General features: G+C 30.6%; 1 protein-coding gene and 1 long non-coding RNA gene across 6 annotated transcripts in view; one reads left to right on the forward strand and one right to left on the reverse strand.

Moving 5' to 3' along the window:
- Positions 1 to 4781, reverse strand: part of LOC106678834 (uncharacterized) — a 22895-nt gene extending 18114 nt beyond the window's left edge. Inside the window, exons 1-3 of the long non-coding RNA XR_001342840.3 lie at positions 4705 to 4781; positions 4200 to 4270; positions 3721 to 3826 (exon numbers count right to left, since the gene is read on the reverse strand). This is a non-coding gene — a long non-coding RNA (uncharacterized lncRNA). The remainder of the gene's footprint in view (positions 1 to 3720; positions 3827 to 4199; positions 4271 to 4704) is intronic.
- Positions 1 to 21432, forward strand: part of kug (kugelei) — a 537878-nt gene that overhangs the window by 390478 nt on the left and 125968 nt on the right. The window lies entirely within an intron of this gene.

Here is a 21432-nt window from a genome sequence, read left to right on the forward strand (position 1 = left end):
TAAATAAGTGATTAAAATAAGTATCCAACTATTAGATTCGCGATGTTCTTAATTATTATTAAAAAACATCTCAGATTGAGCAATAACTGGAATCATTCAATTCCTGTCAGTTTCTCTTTATCATCATTGAGGTTTATTACTTTAAAAAATTTAAAAATTTAATTATAGCTTCGTATACAGAACAATATTTATGAATAACCCTTGTAATCTTTAAAGAACCTTTATTGTTTCCTTCGATCGATTTTTTGTCCAGTATTATTAAGAATTTAATTAATTATTTAATAATTATCTAAATAATTATTTAATATGTTGGAGTTCTATCAATAGGTAAATTCTCTACAAGTTTAAATGTCACTATGTCTCCTACAGCAAATTCACTGGTATATATGTTATACAGTTGTAAATAACAATAAATAAATTATTAAAATAAGTATCTAACCATTAGATTCGCGATGTGCTTTATTATTATTTAAAAACCTCTCGGATTGAGCAATAATTAGAATCATTCAATTCTTGTCAGTATCTCTTTATCATCATTGAGCTTTATTGATTTAAAAATTTAATTACAGCTTAGTATATTGGTCCATATGTATATATATTTAATCCTTTTAGAACTTTAAATATTTCCTTAGATCGATTTTTTTTCAGTATTATTTTTTGTCAATTGATAATAACATATCACTATCGTTCTAATTCTTACTTGGTCTTGTTTATTAAATAAAGTTCCTTGAAATAGCGTGCCCACAAAACTGGTTTTCATAAACAATAAATAAATATGACATTTCATACTAACAAGAATTTATGTTATATTTCATCAAAATTCTTCATTCGGAGCTGAATAACTTTTATACTACCAACAACACTAGAAAACCTAATACATTATTTAAGGTAATAAACAAATATGCTAAAATATGAGCCCTAATAGAGCTATTTACGTTCAATAGTTCCCAAGCTATAGCTTTTTAAAAAGTAACATTTCATAAAAAATGTACTGCTACCTATCATGCTATAACTAATGCGACAGTAAATTTCATGACAGCAACTATCATAATGTGACAGTAGCTTTGCTGCTACTAGCTAGGAATGCTATTATCTATCACACCTCGCCTTGTATGACCGTAACGCTAGAATGGAAACTATCTCGTAGTATACATTGTAGGGCCAATTCACACAAAAACGTTTCTTTTTCAAAAAATAAACATTAAACTAAAATTTATTATAAGACCAATTTTAATTTCAAGTTGTTCAATAATTTTTATCAAGTAATATTTCAATTATAAATTCTTTCATAACAGTTATCCGTTATATTCATCAATAAAAACTATGCTGTACTGTTTATTGTGAAATTTATTGAAAACAATTGATAATTGTTTCGGACCATGTTGGTACAGGTTATGTATTAGGTGCAAAACCTATGGTGTAATAACTAAACGTTATTTAAAAGAATGTAAAGATTTGAAAAAGCACTTGGCTGGTTTTGGAATTCTATGCTTTAAATTGTTTGTTTACTTTTTAAGAACTATTATCAAGCTTTAAATGGTTAAACAGTTAAATAAGCTTATATAAAAAAAAAAGTTATTTCAAAAATAAAAATTTCATAGTTGTTTAAAAATAAAATGAATATTTTATTAAATATAAATAAAGCCAGTATTGAAATGAAAACAATTTCTAAATGTCATACCTTTAATAAAAAATTTAATTACTTTACATTAAATAAGCTTAATTAAAAAAATCATAGTTATTTCAAAAGTAAATCTTCTATTAAATGTAAATAAAACCAGTATTGAAACTAAAACAATCTCTAAATGCATTACCTTGCATTAAATAAGCTTAATTTAAAAAACAAAGAAAAAAAGTTATTTGACAAATAAAAATTCAATAGTTGTTTCAAAAAACATTCAGAATATTCTATTAATTATGAATAAAACCAGCATTGAAATTAAAACAATCTCTAAATGCATCACCTGAAATAAAATATTACCTTACATTAAGTAAGCTCAATTTAAAGAACAAAGCAAATTCAAAAATAAATCTGTTAAATTTAAAATAAGCCAGTATTGAAATTAAAACAATCTCTAAATGCATTACCTTAAATAAAATATTATCTTGCATTAAATAAGCTTAATTTAAAAAACAAAGAAAAAAAGTTATTTCAAAAATAAAAATTCAATAGTTGTTTCAAATATGAATATTCTATTAAATATAAATAAAACCAGTATTGAAATAAAAAAATCTGTAAATCCATTATCAATGTTATACACAGGGAATGAAAAAAAAAGTTGACCAACCTTTATAAACACATTTCCTTTTGATTGTAAAAATTTAATCATATATGATGTAAAAAATCAAGTGAATTGTTATAGAATAAAATGTTATACTACATGCATTATACAAATGATAAAAATAATTAGAGACTAAGTTTAAAAACTACATTTGATTTTAAGCAAAGTTTAATACTAAATACTAATAACATTTTAAAACCTCTTAGTATTTCTTTTGCAAAAAAAAATCTGGAGTTGTGGGGGTAGGTGAAAGGGGTATCCTGGAGATATGTAGATATATGTATAGCTAACAACCAGTGACTAGATTATAAGGTCAGATAGGCTAGCAGAATATTTATAACTAGGAACAAGTTTCAGTTACTTAGTAACATATTGGGCCAGGAGCAGTTACATTTTATAATTGATTACTGCTACTTCAAAGCCTTAATAAAAGTTTGTATAATGTACATAATACATTAATAAAATTCTGTTGTGCACCAAAAAAAACTGTGAAAGAAATTTTTACCATAAGTATTTCATAGTTTTTTTTTCAGGGTTTAGAAGTAAATTTTATACTTAGCTATAAGTAGCAGGCAGTTCTAGTACAAATGTCAAAAAAACATTAAACATAAGTAATTACATTCACAAGGTTTAAACTAGAAAACAATTAATTAAATAAGATATGTTTTTATTATTGAGAAAGACTATTTTATTACCTTTGTCAACAATTATTTCTTAACAAAAATAAAATCAATATCAATTCAACTAAATTAAACTAAACATTAATTTATAAGTCCAATCAAACTGAAGTTATTAGCTCATGAATCAATTAGTAAAAAGTTAACAACCTCTGAACGGTGAGAGTTCTTACTCCACTGTTCTTACTGCAAGTTGTTGTTAAACTTCCAATTTTTATAAATCTAGGAAAGAATTTGGGTGATGAGTCTTATTTTGAGGTAAAAATAAATAATAGCTGTGAATCATTCATTCCACCTTTTATCTTCCATCTACCATCTTTTATTAATGTGACATTTTGAAAGGTAAATAAAAACTTTTACTTTGATTACAAAACACCGAAGTTGTTAGTTTTAGTTTGAAAAACATTGTTTTTCAAAACAACTACAATTTTCTGTATTGAAAGAGGCAAGTTGATTTGTTTACTTTTGGCCAACAATAAGAGCTCTGTCATCCTCATATCAGTAGGTTTTTCTATTGTTATTGAACTTAATGTTTGAACGAACTTGAATATAACTTGTTCTGTTTTAATAAACGCTCAAATCGCCCGTTAAATACAAGTTATAACTAATTGAGAGTAGCACAAGATGTAACTAAAAAATTTTAAAAAATTCCTGAATAGTTAAAAAGGGGTTTATGTCAAATATTAGGATCAGCGATTTTTAATCTATCTTCAAACTAGTAATAAACATTAGGTAATGCATGCATAAACATAATTTCTGACCTTGAAGAAGTTCTCGATGGATGCAGCATACTTAGTGGTGTAATGTATCGTCCAAAAACTAATGCATACTGCTAGTTGATAACCTCTGTCTGTTACTGAATTTAACCTGCAAATAACAATAATTAAGAAAAACTTAAATTAAGAAAAATAAAATTAATTTTCATCCCTCATTTGAAGTTAGTTTCAATGTCTAGAATGTAGAATATGAAAAATTCAATAAAAAATATTTAAATAGTTCATTGACCTCATAACATTTTTCCTGAAATCTTCATCTAATTAGACACGCTGGTTTCCTTCTTTTGAGAAAAATACATAATTACTTTAAATATAAACATTAACTGAATTAATTGTAGGTTAAGTAAGATTTAAACTGTAAAAAACAAAAGGGTTATATTCTATTATTTCACTAACCAAAAATAATGCCATTTGTTCTTACTTTAATTTTATTGCTTTTGTTTAAAAAAATAAATATGACTTACCATTGGTTTTTCTGAAGTTCTAAACAGGTAACTTTAGGATGTATTTAAGATTCACGAAACGTTTTCATCTCCTATGAAAAATTGATTAATATTAATTACAAATCATTTTATCAATTTTAAGACTTAAATACTTCACCCATAATGCAATTGGAATGTTCTAGGCCCTACTAACGCTTCCAAAAACCGTTGACGATCAACCGACAAATTTTCAGTGACGCCAGACGCCATATTGTATTCAGCATCCAAACTCAAAATTTTTATATTTTGAACTTCTTTTATCTTGATAATGGAAAATAAGTTTTTAATATATTAATTAAATGCACTGAATAAGTATTTTAAACTGAATTGACTGTAAGTTAAGTAAAATTTGAAACTTAAAATCATGGGGAGCACAATTTTCACTCATTTTAATAACCAAAAGTAATATAATTGATATTTTTATTATCAGATTGATCAATAATAATAAAGCTAATTGCTTTTGTTTAAGAAAATGGACATAGCTTACCTATGGCTTGTCTGAGAAATATGAGGCAACAAGCGGATGGTATTAACGATTCACAAACCGATTTAACTATTCTTATTCTATGAAAAAATAGACCAACATTAATTACAAATCAAGACATTAACCATAAAGATTTAAATACTTCACTCATAATGCTTAAATACTTCACTCATTAAATTGGAATAGAGCTTACCCACGCTACCAATGCTGCCTACAACGATGAACTGGCAAACTGAAAGTGACGCCTAACGCCAGTGTGTTCCAAATCCCAATACAAAAATATATATAAAACTAAACTTTTTATCATATTAATATTAAAATATCATTTTAATGTAGAACATTATTTATTGTTTTAATTTTTAAATTATTTTGAATTAGTTTAGATTGTTTTTAATCACATGTACATGTTATTGTATACGATTATTATAAAACAGAATTTTAATGTTTGAATAAGTTTTATAGTAATAAACAATTTGTCTTAAAAAAGATAGTTAATGTAGAAAGTGAAATAATATTTTTATTGTTAAAAATTTTTGTTACACTAATTTACAAAAAGGTCACCTCATCCCTCAACTATATAAACAACTTGAAGTTGCTGGAACCTGTACAAAATATTACTTTTCATTCTATAAACTTTAATGAAACTGTAAATTAATTATTAGACATTGAAAAATACTATACTAGTAATATAATGAATAAAATCAATATTATTAATTTAAACTATCACTCCAAAGAGGTAGTTCACGTTATCTTCGAAAGTAAGAGACAAGTTGAAGTTGATGACTGTAGACAGCCTTAACACGTTGATACAACGTACTTACACTATTGGCTGGCCCAAGTGTGGAACCAGAAATTTTCTTTAGTTGAGCACTTAATAAAATAAGTAAAATATAAATAATGAGGTTAAAACTTTTTTTTTTCTAAGTTTGATTTAACTTTATATAGTTTTGCAGCTAAGGCCTATAACAACTTAATCCTATAATAACTGCTGACTACATCCTTCAAATGAAGAAATCTTAAAAAGAAATATAATTTTTTTTAGATAGTGCGAATTATAAGTGAAGTAGTGTATAAAAATATGTTGAATTGACTAAGTTACATTTCTGACAAAGAGAGAATAGCCTGTCATTTAAATAATAACCTTTTAATAACTTTGTTTGAACCAGTGATATTATAATTAAGATATCTGTGGGAATTTTATTATAATTAAAAAGATAAAATAAGAAATAGATATTATTTACTTTCTTTTTTCTAGTGGTCAATTGTATAACTTTTTTTCTGTTATAGGTAAGTTGCTGAACCATTTCGATTATTAATCTCAACCAAGTAAGTGTTTTTACTATGTTCGTATTTTTTAAAGTACATTATAGAAATCATATATTTTATAAAGTACATTATAGAAATCATATATTTTTTAAAGTACATTATAGAAATCATATATTTTTTAGTTGTTTGTCTTATTTAAGTATCTAGATTTGTTTCTTTGTGGCCTTTCAGGATATTTTTGGTATATTTATCTTTAATCACCTTCTGACGAGCACTTTAAATATAACCTTTCTCGGTTGTAGTGGTTTTATTGCCTTCCTTTTCTTCCATTGCGTGTTGGGACGTCTTCAAATAATGTATTTCCTCTTGTTAATTCAGACTTTTTGTTTGAGGTAAGTTTCACTTTGCCTGCGTGTATGTGATAATGTGTTTCCTATCTTTAATTGACGAAGCTCTGACATGTGGATAATTCGTAGGTATTTAGAGCCTCGAGATTTTGAGTTTGAGTATTTTCAATTTTAGTCTAACAGAGCATTCGACAAAACAAGGCCTGATGCAGTTTGTAAAGCCTTATTAGATATTTCTCCCCCGAACGTGATAGTCAGCTGGGTCAGATTTGTTCTAAATAATAGAATAATTGTTGTTTTGGAAGACGGTACTAGGCTACAGGCGCAGGCAATGACTGGATCCCCCTGCCAGGGAGTTGCAGCTCACCGTTGCTATGGTGCCTAGTTATGGATAGCCTATCGAGGAGGCTGGGATATTTGCACAAGCATTTGCTGACGATGGAGTGATTCTCATTATAGGAAAGCTCATGAGTACCATCATGGAACTAATGCAAGTCGAATGTAATGTAGTACAGATAAATGAAGCTTTCAGTAAACACATAAGACAGAGTTGATTCTATTTACCTGAAAGTGGAAATTGGGTACATTTCAAACCCCGACTTTCTTTGGCAATCTACTCCAATTAAGGCAAAATGTCTAATACCTCGGAATTAGTTTGGACGCAAAACTAATTCATTTGGCAGAAGTTAAAAGAAAAATGTGTGCAGCCTTTTTGCAAGCAAGACCTGGCATCACCTGCGGTTTCAACCCAAAGGTTATACACTGGATTTATACAGCAATAATAAGGCCGAGGATCTTCTAGGGAAGTATTCTGTGATGGAGAGCCCTTCAAAGGGCTTTATCTTTTTTATTTATTCATTTTTTGTATTGTTCAACTGATAAAAGTGAGAAAGTAACTTATCTTTTACATATTTTTTTGTATTTTTGTTTAAGTATCTCTGAGGCTCCTCAGCCCTTATCTGTCGATTTTTCTGTATTATTCAAAAGGCACTCGGCCCAGAATAAATAAAGTATTATTATTAATAAGAATGAAAGAAAATAGACAGTGGACAGAGACGGGAGAAGTTACTGGTCATGCGACAATAGCTAAAGTGGTGGAAAGCGAATAACCAATACTTGATAACGCTCACCACTACTAGATAAAACACCCCCTCTGGACACCAAAATTAGTTACCTACACCCAAGGATAGAGGATTGGATACAGGGTTTAGTGGAAACCCCAGGTGATTATCAGCTCTATTTCACTGATGGATCGAGAAAGGATTCGACAGGACTAACGGGGATTGGGCTTTATATAGAAGAATTAGGCATAGAACGAAACTTCCCACTAGGCAAATACTCGACTGTCTTTCAGGCAGAAGTGTTTGCCATCTTGTCGGCAGCTTCATTCCCTAAAATCACCAACTGTGAAAGGGCAGGCATCACCATCTTTTCAGATAGTCTCTCTGCCCTTCAAGCCTTCGAGTAACCTAGGGTCACCTCTACATTGGTAAGAGAGTGCAAACAAGCCTTGAATCATTAGTGTGCTTAAAGAAGCATAAGTTAATGTGGTTTCCAGGACATAAGGGAATCACAGGTAATGAGAAAGCTGATCAGATTTCTAGAAACGGGGCTGAACCCCTCCTATAGGGCCAGAATCATTCCTAGGCATCGCTAAAAGGCATCAGAGGAAAGTAGTTCTTGACTGAACATGGAAGATAGGATGCAAGGAGTGGAGGGAATGTATAGGGCTGAGAGAGTCTAAGATTTTAATAACTAAACCCTCTACTTCTAAAACTAAGTGGCTGCTAAGCCTAATCAGAAACTAACTCCGATTGTTAATAGGAGTTCTTATAGGTCATTGTAGACTTAAAAGACATATGTAGAGTAGTTCATGATGAAACCTGATGCTTATGCGGACAGGTCCCGAAGACTGTCTTACGTTACGTAGCTGATTGTGGCTGGTATGCATCACTAAGATATAGGCTTCTAGGCTCTAATAGAATCACAAGAAATGAGGCTTCCTCTTTAGATTGGGCGTCCCTTTTAAATTTCATTAAAAAGTCATAAAGGTTCGATACAGAGGATTAAGATATATTAAAGAGCCATTCCATTGGTTTGTCTTGGGGATGGCAAAAATGACCAATAGCACTGGGCATAACAATAATCAATTATATATTTACTATACCATAATTATCACAATATTACATAATACAATGTTTTCATCCTTATGAAGGCTCATTTACCTTGGTCACTTTCGATGTACATCTTGGAATCAAGGATCATTCAAAGTGATACGTGTACTAAATTACTTTCTTTGTTTTACGTGTACATCGATGACAAAACTTGACAGCCAACCATCTTGCAATGATAACGTCCTTCCATCTGTTCTTAGGACCGTTATTTCTTCCATAATGAAGTTGCAGTTGAAAAATATAAATAGTTGCGCTTAATCCCGTCAGTCTGGAACGAAACCTTGTTCCAGTTTGCTTGGCTTGTTTGTCTTTTCCCGTGTTTATAACTAAAATGACTCTTTTAATTAATTTATAATCGTAAAATAAGTGGTATTAAACTTCTTATAACACCGTCTTTTAACATTTACATACGTTTCTTGAATAGGAACAGTGTTTTGTATGAATATATTTAGTGAACTATTTACGTCTTTATAATTCTAATTCATTTGGACATCAAACACTGCGATTTTTAAATTTTTTAATGCCCACGACCTGAGTTTTCATTTTCACGCTGAGTTTGGACTATCTGTTCCATCATTAGTAGGTTAGTTAATGTAAAATTTGAGACTTTTATATTCCGTCAGAGTATTTTTACAGCTCTCTCCTGTCCAATTCGAAGAAACGTTGCCATCGTGAGAGTTGGGCGTGGGTTGGATAAGAGGCCTACCACATCTGCTTCTTGGCCACTTTATTGACTTTACTTATCACATCAATGGTGAGAAACGAATATAATAGTTGAGTTAACTTTTCCATGCATTCATTCATCATTTTACTTTAGTGACCAATTTTAATAGACTTTTTTCATCGTGTAAGTGGCCTTTAAAAGAAACTGGGGGGGGTTACTTGATTCCCTCCATTTTTTAATTTAATGCAGCACCCATGTTATTTATATTCAAAAACTGCCAACCCCAGAAACTGGATACGTGAGCAAAGTTGCAATACTCAGTGCTCGTTTTAATGTACCTTTTCGAATAAATATTTCGTATTCGCCCGCAATGTTCGTTTAGAATTATTCTTTTTGTGACCATTTAACATTTTCGTTAAATGTTTTTGTTGACTAGAAAATTTTACAGGAATAACTCTGGAAAAACTAACCTTTCCCCAAAACAGTCGTAGATTGGTAGCTAATTTACTCTTCAGGTATTCTTCAATGGCTTTTATTTTGGTTGGAAGAAATTTTATTTCAGCTAAGTTAATTTCTTATCCAAGAAAATTGAAGGTCTTTATTTCAAAAGAACTTTTGAAAACATTAACCTGTAGGCCATAGTCGTCAATGGCTCAAATAAAATTTTCAAATATTTCTCGTTTGGTGAAGCTAGAGGACATTAGATATATTGACGAAAGACAAAGTCTAAACTCTCTTGTCCATGGACCGTTAAAAGTTTGCGAAGCCGGTGAGCCAAAATGTGTTGGCCCCGTTTAATATGTGCGTCCAATAGGCCAGAAAGGATAGCTGTCAGAGACAGTGATTTGATTCAGATTCCTGCAGTCTCTAATTTCCATACTTTGTCTTTGTAAGATGTAGTGGGCTAGCCCAGAGGCTTTAAGAGGGTCTACGCAACCCATTTTGTAGGATAATGTTGAATTCCTGTTTGGCGACTTGATGTTTATCAGGTGGAACCCATATGAGAACCTCTTGACACCATAAAATGTTCTAAGTCATTTATTTTCTATCAATAGTTCTGCAACAAGCTACTTAAGAGTCTCCGATTCATTCGGGATCGGATTGGGTTCAGTGGCTGGAACAATATAAAGGTGCTTAACAATATTTTATCTGCTATTATAGGTAATTGAGTAAGGTTATCGCTACTAGGTCAAAGAATAGCCTGTTGGGTGATTGAAAAGGCGCTGTAACCTCTAAGTTTTAAAAAATCTATAGGTTACTTTATTTTGAGCCAGAGATTAGATCTGATATAAGAGCTAAGAAGGATGCCTCTAATATCAGGTATCTGAAATTTTTTTTGTGAAAATATATCAGTTTTTGGCGATATCTGATGTCTTTGTAAATGTTTTGGTATATTCCGTAGAATAAAAATGTGTGCTAAGGTGAACATGGTATTTGATGTAGATGTTTCGCACTCACATGGTCTGTCATGACAATATCGTACTGTCTTTGAAGCATTGTCGCACTAAGTCTTGCGTGATAGTTGACTGTGCATGTAGCGGTAGTGAAGCTACTGTCGCCGTAAAACACGTTTACACGATAGTTTTCGATACACCTATAATAATTGGGTAATATAATTTTGTGATTTTTATTGAGCTAAGTACTAAATTTTATCCTAGAAACTTAACAATCGACTTCCCATATGTTTTCATTTTGTCAGTTACCATATTTTACTACGGAACGCCTTGATTATTTATTTTAAAGTCATGTATAAATTACTAGTAGGTGGATAACAATGACAGATATTTGTGACTTAATTTATAAATAAACAGAACTTAACACCGTATAAAATACTTTTTCACGTGTAATTTTTCTACCTTCTGAACTGGTGGGCCTCTAATTGAATAAACAAATTTTGGGATCAGGCTTCTAAAAAGGATTGTGGTGGAAGGATAAAATGCTGGAATTTTAATAAATAAACAAGACACCTCTCGTGACGATGCGTCCTTTTCTGTTTGAAATGAAATACCCTCGTTGAACTCAGCCATAGTCGGGGTCAACAATGTAATAACAAAACAAATATCGTTTTCCTTTTACAAATTTATTTCCGAATTTACAATATTAACACTGAAATGAAAAAGTGATAATAACATTGAAAGATTGAGAGTTGTAAAATCATGTTTCTTATCTTGTGAGAGGTATGTTACCAGGACGGTTATGTACTCTATATATTTGCTGAAGGAGCATGGCTTACATTTCAATGGATAATTTTTTTTTTGTTAACTAAAGTAAAATTTCTCGGCAACGTTTTTGGGCATCATAAAATTATAACCAGCAAATCACATTTACTGTGTACTCTTCGTAAACGCATGACTTCCTGCTCAACAGTATCCTTTAATAATACCCCACTTATTTCTGTCGAACAGATCCCTTATTTAGGACTACATCTGGACAAACGTCTGACTTGGAATCCTCATACAAGAGAAGAAACTGCTCGATCATTACTTTAACTTGACTTCCAATCTACTATAGAAGACTGAACTTCATGACTGTAATAAGACCTATCTGGACATACGGAGTTGAACATTGGGGCTCCACTGAACTATCGAATTCCTCTCGTATCCAATCTTTACAGTCCAAATTCCTTAGTTCTCCCTACGTTGTCACAAAGCAAGGCATCAGGACCTCAATGTTTCATACGTTGTCGATTTCCTTCCCAATCACCCGAACTCACCTGTTCCTAACCTTTTCCTTCATTATCTTATAATCCTCCTTGGCGTCTGACGAGAAGATAGCCTCCAGATCTTCTCCTCTAGAAATGTTATTGGAGTTCTGTCAATGGGTAGATTCTCCTCATGTTTGCATCAAGCTATTTTAAACTAACAGCAAATTTACTGGTTGTATATATTTCAGTATAGATGTAAATATCAATAAATAAATTATTAAAAAAAAAAAATAAAAAATATTTTTCCCGGACTCTGTCCCAACCTGCTTGTTCTTATCAAGAGAACCAAAACATATCTGGCATTTCCCGGCTCAGGTATAAAACTATTAGGACCAGGTGATTATTACTGCCATAAACATTAGCCATGCAATACTCTTAAATATCACTTAAGCAGTATTCACACAAAGCTTACAGTTATAGTTATAAATAAAATTTATATTGCTTTAATTGTTGTGCAGCCTGTAGAAACTATGTGCGAAACTTAAAATACTGCATGAGAGTCCTTAACATTTGGAAAACCGGTGGTCACACGACTTGCCATGGCATACTGTGTTAGGCTTTATTTTGAAAATATAGAAGTATTATGGAATACTAGAACACGCAACATTATTGTTAGTGATTCTACTAGCCCTTTATCACCACATATCTTATCAGTTTGTAACCTAAGCATGCAACTAATTCCTATGCTTTTTAAAGTCCATAGGCTGCTCTTCTTTTGTCTCATTGAAGAAATGAATATTGTAGCTGTTTATAAAACATGAGTTATCGTACACTGTATACTGTTGCTCGGAAATTTTACCCGTTTATCTTTTATGATTTAAACTGTAGAATTTATCATGTATTTTTAAAACTAAATCATTACTATCCGTCAAAAAACTTATTTTCTACTAAAGCTTGTTGCTCTCTCAATTTTTTATCACCTTAAATACTTCCGCCCCTCAAAAGCTAGCATTCAGACAAAAGCTCACTCCTATGTAAATCAGGGCCTGATTCTTGATGGACTTTACTGTGTTTTTTTTGGACTTGTCCTCTTGTGTAATTTTACAATAAATATTAAAACAATATAACCACTTTCAAAACTTTCTCTCTGATGACAATTGCTTTTGCTGCGATATACATCCTTTCTTTCAGGTTTTAATTATTCTATAAAATTTGAAACATGCTAGGAAAATCAAAATGTCAATTATCAATCAATTACACTGATGTTGAACTTTAATCCTCCGTCGTTTATTTTGGATAAGAAGTTAATTTAGTGTTTTTTCAAGTAATCTTCCAGATATTAAGGGAGCTGATAGCTACAGATCATCAAAGATGCAATGGTACAGAGAATGGTGAAATTGTTGTCGATCTCCCGTCATTTATTGACTAAGAGTACCTCCCTAAATATTATTCCTCGTCATGAAAAAGAATAGTGAGTAATTGCCATGATCTACCTTAATACTAAATATACGGTGATGAATTTTCTACGAGTTGTTCTGCAAAGAAGGAATGTGTGCTACTTTCAAAGTTCAAACTAAAAGAGTTCATTGATGATGTGTAAGAATGTATTGGATATTGTGTTAAATTGGCAATATTCACGAAAATAAACTGCGTCCTGAAGATTAATTTACGTATCTCCTTAATAATGAGCTCAATAAGGAGCTCTCTTTTTGTTCGGCTACAGAAGATAGATTTAAAATAAATAAATAAAATTATAGGCTTAAATCTAAAAAAATAGAAAGATACGAAGATGGTAGATTCAATGTAAGATGAAAAAAATATTAAGTACATGTAAAGTATGTTAAAATACTCCCACGAGTATAGAAACAGAATATAGAGTATAGAAAGTGAACAGATTGTAGGATTGTCCATTAATTAAATGAGGAGACGTTGTAACTGATATTAAATGGTAAAAGTAATAGGTAAATTATGATTACAGATAACATAAAAATGTAATAAAGAAGGAAGAATGTGGTATAGGCAAAAGATAGAAATGAGAATGATCAGATTAAAGAAAACAGGATTGTGCAATATGAAAAGAATATTAAAAAATAAATGGTAATATACACAAACTATCTCCTTTAAATAATCTCTGACCATCTTTTCATTAAAATACGGTCAATCGTCTCATGTATAAGTTAAAAAACTGTTAGGATCCTTTATCGCAATTTTATATTTTCCGCTCCAACGCTTCGGCCCTTTGCCTATTATGAAGGAGAAACCTTTAAACATACATCTTTTTCACCCTCAATTTATGCGTTGATAGTAACATTATTATCACATTAGCATACCTTAAATTTGTATATCCGAGTTAAAAATTTATTATACAGGCTATTATCCCTAAGTCGTTTATTCTTTTAAAAACAAATATATATATGAATTGATATTAATATTTTTATTTATTTAAAGAGTTTCTTATGTTGCTGTGGCAACAAGTGCCCGAAGTGAGTTCTTGTCATGTGACTTTTTTGTAAATTTGAAACCCTGAAAAAAGCGTTAGAATTGTTTGATGTAACTATTGGAAAAATATTGTTCCATCCTCTATCGTTTAGTCAGAGTCAGCCAAACCTGAAGAAACATTTCAAGTTTGACAAAGGATTTGAAGAACGGAGAAAGGGAATAATGGAAATGAAGAAGGAGTTAGAGAGTGGAGATAGATTGACACTCTTCTTTTTTCATGAATACCATCAGATATTGATTTATACTCAAGATTTAATGTATGCTATTTACCTCTAATTCTCACATAAGATAAAGTATTAAGACGATATAAAGTGCATTGTAACAAAAAAAGGACAAGTTAATCATAGAAAATCTTGTACTTTGATGTCTAAAGCCTGGGGGAATCGTCCCGATAGCTCAAAGCTTATGTGAAATACTTTTTCAGCTATACGAAATATTTATGGGTAATGTTTTCAAGTTTTAAGAATATTGAAAAAAAAAGAAGAGATGTTCCGGGTTGCAACTATGAAAAACAGCTAGTAAAACTATTTACTATGATTTCGTAACGTTTCGAACTCCGAATTGAGATCACTTTTTTCCTTCAATGTATCCTATCTACAACCCTTTAAACAATTCTCATGAAGACCTAATGTATCCTATCTACAACCCTTTAAACAGTTCTCATGAAGACCTAAAAAATCGAAACGTGTAATCTTAGTAAATAGCTTACACCACTTTTTAATTTAAAGCCCGGGGCATCTCCTTAATTCACGTAGTGAACCTGAAAAAAAAATCTACTGAGGGAAAATAAGTCTACTGTATTAGGTACCTTTTTGGTGCAGAGCGATTTTATTGTCTTATATTGTTTCAAATATTAATTACATGTAAACTTAAAGGTTGATAGATTAGTTTGATGGTATGAATTGTCCTTTCATCCTTACAGATCCCTCCCTAGCTCCACCCTGCTCTTATGATCCTAAATAGGAAGATTTTGCGTCACATACATATTCCCTAACGCGTCAAGATCGTCAATTTCTTCTTTTGTAGGAGCCCTTTGGTATCAATAGGAAAATTTTCGTATGATTTCGGTATAAGCAGCTAAATGATGAAATCCATACATGCAAATTTGAAGAAAATCTGAGATGGCAAGGCTCAAAACTGTGTTTAGCAGACGTGGAATGACCCATTTCATAATTATTTTGCGAAACCCCGGTGAGTAACCACCGCTTGCACCCAGGCTCAGATTTGCCGTATTCTGCCAAATTCAAGTAAAATATTTGGAAGGTTATGTCAACAGTTCCACTTGAAAATAATATATGCAAAAGCCCAACAAATCTGAGTTTTGGATAAACTAATTCATTTGATTCCGTAATAAAGATGATTTCGAATGACCAACCTGACCCACCTTTAAACCTGATACAGATCGTGCTCATGAGACCACCAGTTGTTGGACTGGAACTTTCTTGAATCTTGAGTTACTACTTGACAATTTCAGAATTTTAAAATTTTTTCAATTATTGCAAGAAACTTTGATGACCTCTTTGGATAGCACTTCTAGTAGCCTTCTCGATTCATTCCAATTTCATGTTAGATGTGTTTAATATTTGATTTTGATGTTTAATGAAGTGGTATTCATTATTACCATGGAGTCTCTACGCTAACGATGGCTGGATGATGTAGGGGGACCTTGAAAGAATACCAGTTAGGGGATTATGAAGTACTCAGGCTCCCAAGGCAAGTGTCAAATATTTGACTTTTTTAAATTGTGGAATGTCTTTACATGAATATTGTATATAATTGCATGTACAATAAATACTATAAACCTGATGTAATAAAAATATGCAATATCTACTCAATATTTGATATATATTTTGAAATATGAGTTTAGCTGTATATGAAAATGTTCCAATAGAACGAAATTTGTCTTATTTTGTGTTTCAGTCGGATACATTGATAGGGGATTTTTTTTGGAGGAATAAATAGCAGGTTAATAAGTCATTGGATTTACATTGTCAGTGCAAAATAAAAAAAAAAATCATTTATTTACTAATCTTTGTTTGAGGACCTGAAAAAGTAGATCATTTTTGAACTGTTTGATTAACATCATAAATTTGATCTGTGATAGCTTTGATGTTTAGATTTAGGTTGTAGTAGTATAACTAAAATAATGGAATTTAACAATTTAAATGGTTAAATTATTTTAGTATGTTATAACTCTTTATTCACAGTGATTTCACAATTTTTCAACATTCCACCTAACTGCTGGATCATCTTCCACTGCTGATATAAATCTGCCCTTCTAAGATATCATATTATCCAATTCAAAATATACTACATTGATATCCTTTATTTACACATTATTTTTTTTATTATATTGTAGGAGAAATAGACCACTGTAAACAACTATCTGGGGATACAGCTGTTATCTATTCCCTTAACATTCTTCCCTTGTTCCTTTTATAACGCATTAGGATTCTCTTATTGATCTTAAATGATGATATTTCCTTTGGCTACGTGCTATGTGTCCAAATGATGATGGTTTAATTTTCTTCATTAAGGTCAGATCATCCTTGTCACTAATTCTATTGTTTATCCTTCATTTAAACTATGTCACCCCTTCGTACTCGTAGAAAAAGAAAAAAGATTGGTTACCACTCCTGAATTCTCATGTTTGTTCTTCTAGTCAGAGACCATGTTTGAGAACCATAAGCTATTACACAAAGGATTCATGAGTTCCCTATTTTTTAAATTTTATTTTCATCAGTTTAATCCGATATAAACTTCCTTATCCATAACTACCGAAACATGACAAATTTTTGAAATTTATTTATATATTTTTAATTATTATTTATTACTCTTATAATGTACATATATGTTAATTAAGTTGTTTTTTATAATACCCACTATCTGTAATACTGCTTTTGACATGATTTTTAATATCATGGCTGTTCTTAATGATGAATGGTATTAGCATGTTTAGTAGAAAATTACTATACAATTTTTTGTTTAATCTTAAAACATAAATATTGTGTTGTATCACTGATGAATGGGATGGTGAATAAACGGAGGACTAAAATAATTGTTTATATTAATAGGTAATACGGTTTTTCTAATGTCAAACATAAAATAGAAGTATTTTTAAAAAGTTTCATCGTAATTTTTTCAATGATGATGATATTACAAGTAGAAGAAATTGTTGTGTGCCAAGGTTACTTAGTATATAAAAATATTTATTCCAATTAATGATTATTTTCTTTAATTTCATTAGAACAAAATAATGATCCATCAACAGCCAAGGACCTGTTACTTTCAAAAATATTTATTGGTTATATTAAATGGTTAAAAGAAATAATTGATCTGCTCAACTTACAACTTTCATCTGTAACTCTAAACTCCATCCATTTTATGATATGTCATTTGTTGCTGTATATATACTTACCTATAATGGATACAGCTTATTATGATTATTAATAACTGTTGACAGAATTGAAACTACTAGAAACAAGAATAATATTATAAGGGTCATTATAAAATGAAATTCTATAAGATAGATATAAATATTACTCATGAACCTTCACATTCCACTTTTTTCATTGCAATAGAACGTTTTTCCTCTGAAGGTGAAACATCAGGAGATGATCAACTGTCATTTCTCATTGACAGCCAAAAGGGCATATGGGTTTGTCCATCACTCCCATTCTATAGAGATGCTTTCGCTGATAGTCATGACCTGTTACCACCCTGTACAATGCCACAAATTCCCTTTTCTCTAGTTTTTCATGATCTCAACTAATGTTAATAATGGGAAACTTTTATTGTTTTATAACTTATGTGTTAGTATAATTTTCAATCATTTTTTCTGTGTAGTGAATGTCTATTTTTTTGTGAAGAGTTCTAAACCTTGCAGAAGTTTTAAGCTGTAAATGTTCCACAAGAAGGAAGAAAATTTCTTCCTCTTTTGGTTCATAATGAATGAGGACAATTTTTAATGCTAAACCTTCTCCAAATTACCATACCTTCTGCTATTTGACAAAAACAGACTTTTATAATTTATGTGTTTTATCTATTAATATCTATAATTGGCACTATATTATCAAATTTCAACCTACAAAAACATTAAAAATGAGTTCAATGCTGCGTAAATTGAAAAGGAATAATATTTGGATATAGTAGCATTACTATTTCATGTAAAATAAAACATTTTGGCGTGAACAAATTGAGATAAAACTAACGATCACTCTAATTGGTATAGTCTTGTTTCTAATAATGAAATTATTTATTCCATAAAAAACAATTATACTTCCTAGCATTAAACATAATTGGCCCGAAATTCCAAATGGTTAGGGACTTGGTATTAGGTTACTTCCAATTTAGAGGTAGATATTTATGTGTTCATAATTTTATATATACATATATCCATATATTATCTGAAGTAAAACTATTTTATGTACTTATCTACTACGATAATATTTTCTGAGATGGGTCTGTGTTCTTCTTTATCCTTTGTACCATTCAAATATGATATGGACCCTCCAACAACTTCAAGTTTGTTCCTGAACAAACTTGCTTGTTTGTTATTTATGAATGCTTTAAACAGCTTCTTGATAATAAATCTAATTTTTTATCTCAGAAATTGTGACTTTTGTAATTCTTATGATTTTTAATTTTAGGTGTTGGGTAAGGAATTTTTGTATTTTACTGCAGGTGGAATGAACATTGTGTAGCAAGTTCTGAAAATAAATTGTCATATTTTATGAATTTCTAAACTTAATGTCTACAATATGCTTTAATCAAAACTTAACGTTTTCAAAATTAAGATCACTGAAATGTATATTTTTGCATTCAAATTTTACAATTTACAAGATAATTAGTAATAAAGTAGTAGTAGTAAAGTAATTTTTCCCATTAATACTGTTTGTATTATGGTTCTAATATGATGCTACACACTTGAATGTTAGCTGATATTTTTTTGGCTCTAGCAAAATGGGATAAAATAAAATATATATGTATATATCCATATGATAAATTACTGGTCATGTTCATATGCTAGACGATTGAAGCCAAAGAGAGTATCAGTTACACATTATCCTATAAATTATACGAGATAACATTTTTGTAATATAGTTAGATTCACAATCGCTGTTTTATTGAATACAGAATTGACAAACATGCTATATTTACAAACTATGCTATAGCGCTGACATTACTGTTATCAGATACAGGCAAGATCTACTGGTTATGGTCCTAGTAAAAACTAGTGATGACAAAAAACTAATAATTTTTTTAATAATTATAAACTTTTTCTTATTATTTTAAAAATTACTTTTTATGATTTTAAAATTTATATATAAACTATATTGCTCAATATTTTTTCTTTGTTATTTTTTTCTAAAAACATAAAAATATTTATGATGAATTAAAAAAAAAAAACATCTCTGCCCTCATCCACCCACTTAGTAGTATATCTAGGCCTTGTTGGTGTAGTTGATATGTTGTGGGTCCCTAGGCCATTCAATATTTCGGGACACTTGGCGATATGTTGTGAGACCTTAGGCCATATGATATTTTGGGACCTTGGGTGATATGTTGTGGGACCTTAGGCCATATGATATTTTGGGACCTTGGGTGATATGTTGTGAGACCTTAAGCCGTATGATATTTTGGGACCTTGGGTGATATGTTGTGGGACCATAGGCCTATTGATATTTCAGTGCCAGGGACGATAGGATACATGAAGCTCCCCTGGGTTTCAGGTTAATTGAATCAAGATTCTGAACTAGCGCATTTTTGCTGCTTAAGGGATTTAAAATAAACCCAAACCCACCCCCATCTAAGATATTAAGTGATAGGTGATAAAAAAAACTTGAAAAACATCTTCATTCACCTAAATGTAACCAACCACGATTTTCTTTTTCAAACATACAAAAGATTGGTGCTGATATTACTTCAGTAGTTCTGGGATTCTTTCAATTATTCCTATTGTATTGTTTGTTGATTTTCAACTATTTCTATTTCCAAGTCGTAAACACTCATGAAAAAGTTTCTATTTTGAAAATAACACCTTCTCTTTTAGACAAAATCGTTATTGTCCAGACTGCAGCTTTCCTATGCCCTTTATTCTTCAAAAAATAATGGCTGGGAATTTCATAATCATAATAAAAGAAAAGAAAAATATCAACTTCAAAAACTCATAATTTAGAGCTGTACATTTATACAGATGTTCCTTAGCAATTTTTTTCTTTCTACATAGTGATATATTTAAAAATGAAATTATAAACCCGTGAAATCTTCCTCAAAGTCAGTTAAGTTCAATTGAAGCGTGGTTACTTCTGCTTAAAAACTAATTGAAAAACTAAACTAATTCAACTAATTGTTAGAAAGCTAAAGTAATTCTGTCTTAGAAAGTAACCAGTATCGCCTGGTACCAGAGACGTCATGAAAGCGTTATAGTCCGAGATCCCGTGCAAAAAAATCTGCATTATCTAATGAAAACATTGATTGCTCTTTTTTGAATCTTTATTGCATTGCCAATAAAGAAATGAGAGTCTACCAGTTTATGCTACCAGCAAAAATGGCTGTTTCAAAAGGTAAATATAAATAAATTTTTCATTCGGAACTCCGTATTTTTAAATTTACCAACATCTAATAGGATATAATTTGAATTAGAGAGTAAATTTGTCAAAGTATGAGCTCTGATAAATCTATTTACGTTCAATAGTTTCGGGATATACTTTTTTAGGAAGCAACATTTCATAAAAATGTACTGAAAAATCTGTTGTTAGTGAATTTATTTTGGGACATTGAACTCAAATCAAAGGCAATGTAATGTACTATGAAGCTTTTTTTTTATATAGTTATCTTCGTAGGAGTTGTAGTGTTCACCATTTGCTAAAATTAATCGATTTCTAGTTGTTCAGACAAAATTTCATATGCAAAATTATAAAGACTACTACCCCAGCGAAGATAGACCTCACATACTACTTTTTTTTACACTAGCCTTAATTTGAGTGTTGGTTGACATCTCTACGTCTAATTGTTCCTGAGAAATAGTTTTTCATAAACCAAACTTTTGTTAATTTATTTTGGTAAATATCAAGAAAAATAGTACTCCTACAAAGATAAACGTCGCAAACTACTTTATAGTTTATAAAAGTAGCT

The sequence above is a fragment of the Halyomorpha halys genome, unplaced genomic scaffold, assembly GCF_000696795.3.
Source record: "Halyomorpha halys isolate HHAL.00 unplaced genomic scaffold, Hhal_1.1 Scaffold163.1, whole genome shotgun sequence".
In the NCBI taxonomy this organism is placed as follows: Eukaryota; Metazoa; Arthropoda; class Insecta; order Hemiptera; family Pentatomidae; genus Halyomorpha; species Halyomorpha halys.